The following is a 3424-nucleotide window of genomic DNA, read 5'->3' on the forward strand; positions in this document are numbered from 1 at the left end:
TTATTTTTATAACGAATGTGTTCCCTGTTTTGTGTTTACTGTATGTACTTACTTTTTTACCGATGATATTTAAGATAGTGTGTGTGTGTTATATTGGAGAGTGTAAACACAGTGGGAGGGGGTCACCCATCCCTCCACCCCTCCTCCCCCACGCCTCTGCACCTCTCCCCCTCCCTCCCTCCTCTCCCCCCTCTCCTCCCTCTCCATCAAACCCTATTTCGATACGGAGAGATTTCCGAAAATCTGTCATTCCTCTCCTACAATCATCCTCTCCTCCTCCTTCGTCCTTTTATTCCCATTCCTCCCTCTCCTTCCCCTTACTTCTCCCTCTCCTCCCTCGCCCCCCCCCCCCACCCCCGTCCCTCTCCACCTCTCCCTCTTTCCCTTCTTCACCCCCTTTCTAACCCGCTCTCCTCCCCCCACCCCTTCTCCTTCCCCTCTTTCTCCCCCCCTCACCCTCTTCCTCGCCGCCTCCCCTCCCCACCCCTTCTCCTTCCCCTCTTTCTCCCCCCCTCACCCCCTTCCTCGCCGCCTCCCCTCCCCACCCACCCCCCAATTCCTCCGAGCCACGACTGCGAGGCTTAACAACGTTGTCATCTGGTAACACCAAAAGACAACAACATTATGAGTGCATTCCCGCCAAACTCTCCGGAATTGGGACCGACTCGTTTTTATTCCATTTTTGATTTTCTTTTTTTTCCCCCTAAGGAACCCGTTTTCCGAAATAGCCTTTTTTTTATTTTTAAGGAAATCTGGAGAGAAAAATATGAAGGAGAATTATAAGGTTGTTGTTTTTTTTGTTTTTTTTTAGAAAAGTGTTTAGGGTATTTTAGGATGTGTCCCTTTGACAATTTTTTTTTTACCAGGTTTCGTTTATTCATTATTTTTTATGCCTTAATTTATTCTAAATTGTCATTTCTTTTACGCCCAGCGCGCCCCGCATAAGGTCATGAACTCATGACAAATATCTCTGTTCCACCTGTCACGAAAGTCTTGGAAAAGGCAGTGTTTCCGGGTAGTGATAATTTCTATATTAGAAAAAAACACTAAAAATTGTTAGGTGCTGTAAGAGATGTTGTTAGTTATTTTTGTAAGCGTTAGAGAGAGAGCTTCGTTGAGTGTGAGCGAAGAAACGTTTCCAGACTTCGGTGGCAAACGTTCTGAACGTTTTTCGCCAGCGCGCGAGGGCGAATGTGATGGTCATGAAGTTGATGATGATAATGCTGTTGTCTGCCAGACTTTTGGATAATTTCTCTTGTTCGATGTACGCTCTACCTTTTTTCTATTCATGTCTTTGCGCTATTCAAGTTATTATTATTTATTATCATTATTATGTCTCCACCTCCTCCTCTTTCTTTTTCATTTCCGTTCTCTTTCGTATTTGTAAGGTTGTCGCTTTTATGTCTTTAAGTTCTTCAAGTTGACTCGCGCCGTTACGACGTGAGATCTGTGTTGTGATGTTCTCACCATATTCGAGTTTGATTAACATTATGAACAACAAATCAAGTCACTTTCGTCTAGTCAGACATGGTTGTTGGCGAAGATTCTTTTTCAAAGCCTCTAAACGTCATATTTATTGACTCACTTATTTATCTTTCGTCTCAAAGTCTCTAATAGTTATATATACATTTATTTTTTTCATGTATTTATTTTTCCTCTCAAAGCCTCTAAGCGTTTTTTTTTTGTGTTTTTTTTGTGAGTGTGTTTTTTTTCTCTCAGAGTCTCTAAACGTCATATTTATTTTCCTTTTGTAACCAAAGATTTTAAATACCTTTTTTTGCAACAAAGGAAGGTGTGTGAATCAAAACAGTTTACCTAGGATCTTTAATGATCGCAAGTTCCTCATAGAAAACAACACAAGAAAATCATCAATAAGTCAAACGATGAAAACTAAAACAAAATAAAAAAGGTCTTTTTACTGCAGGATTTTTTCACAAGCTTCTACTATGTATTCTTTTTTTTATATAACACGTCGCTATTTATCTAATTTGCCAGAGTGTCTATTACCTACTATTTATATGAACGCCCAATATTTCGTTCCTACAATCTGAATGTGTCACTTTTTTGTCTCTCTTTTTAACATTCTTTTGAACTCGATGATCAGACTCGGGTTCGGCAACGGGACTTCGTGTGCACGATTTCCCCGTCTCGAGAGAGGTGGGAAATCGGCCATGCAGGTCAGCCACTAGTGCTCCCCCTCCCCTCCCCCCCTCTCCACAACCCCCATCTGGCCCCCACTCCCCTCGAAGTCCCCCACCCCCCCCCACTCCCTATTCCTAGGCTCTGCAGCTGGGCACAGACAGACACACAAGGCGACCAACGCGTACGTCATCAGAGGGCAAATATATGCATTCTTTTACACTTTTATATAGAAAATAATGTGTATAGTAGGTTCCTTCAGTGGCAGAATGTGTGATCAAGTGACCTACGCTGTAAACAAGTGAAAAAAATAAACGATGGTACCACATATATATAAATATATATATATATAAATATTTAAGGATTTTATGTCTTGTTTCTACTTAAATCTCTGTTAGGCTCAGTGTCTTGAGTTTGTTCAAAGCCGTCACGGTGGTTTTAGTACAAGAGTTTGGGCGAGTTGTCCACGAACTATAGCTTTGTGAATAGCTTAGCTTTTTTTAGGCAGTAAGGTGACATTTCTGTTGTTGCATGTTTTGTTTTGGATGACTTGCCCAAATAGTTTTGTCAAAGTAAAATTAGACACCAATAAAAAAAAGATGTGAAGTGTTTTAAAAGAAGTAAGTAAATAAATATTGACACAGACGACGAGGGTGATCCTATAATGATGATGATGATGATGATGATAATGATACCAAAAAAAAAAAACATAAAATACAATACGCAGAATTTTTTTTATTTTCTGCTGGGACGTATTTGCCTGCATGTATACCACACTCTAGAGTATTATCTAGACGAAGCTTCGCCCTCTTGTCGGTCGTTTATAATGTAAGTGGTGAGACTATAGACTTAAGTCCTCGTCATGGTGAGTCTACTACAATGTGGATCGGTTCAGGTAACCTGGTCAAAGCTTGAGTCAAAACAAAAAATATAATAAAATAAAAATAAAAAAATAATACTAAATAATAAAGTGCACAAAGAAGAATAAGGGCGCCGTTCCTGCGTGAAGGGGAGGCGGAGGGCGGGGACTGGCCGACACGCCCCCGACACGCCCTTTGTTAGATTTAGCAGTCATTTGAGTATCACATATTTACTGTTGATATATGATTAATTACTGTAAGGTTCTAGATGGAAAGCAGGCATGAAACGCGCTCGCTGCGCCGGCGAGCGCCCGTGCCTCAGGGCCTGCGACCGCCCTGCACCGGCCTGCCCCTCCCCCCCGTCGCCAAGGCATAATCCGGGGCCAGCGCCCCACCCACCCGGCCCTCCCCCTCCCCTCGGACTG

General features: G+C 42.3%; 1 protein-coding gene across 2 annotated transcripts in view; it reads left to right on the forward strand.

Annotated features, from left to right (window-relative positions):
* The window catches only part of LOC125040053 (homeobox protein onecut-like), a 301104-nt gene extending 300769 nt beyond the window's left edge, over nt 1-335 (forward strand). For both annotated transcript variants that reach the window (XM_047634505.1, XM_047634506.1), the window contains one exon: nt 1-335. This exon is cut by the window's left edge and continues 1850 nt beyond it. The gene's annotated coding sequence lies outside the window, so the exon portion shown is untranslated.
* Nucleotides 336-3424: the final 3089 nt, after the last annotated feature.

Source organism: Penaeus chinensis, chromosome 28 (genome assembly GCF_019202785.1).
Source record: "Penaeus chinensis breed Huanghai No. 1 chromosome 28, ASM1920278v2, whole genome shotgun sequence".
Taxonomy (NCBI): domain Eukaryota; kingdom Metazoa; phylum Arthropoda; class Malacostraca; order Decapoda; family Penaeidae; genus Penaeus; species Penaeus chinensis.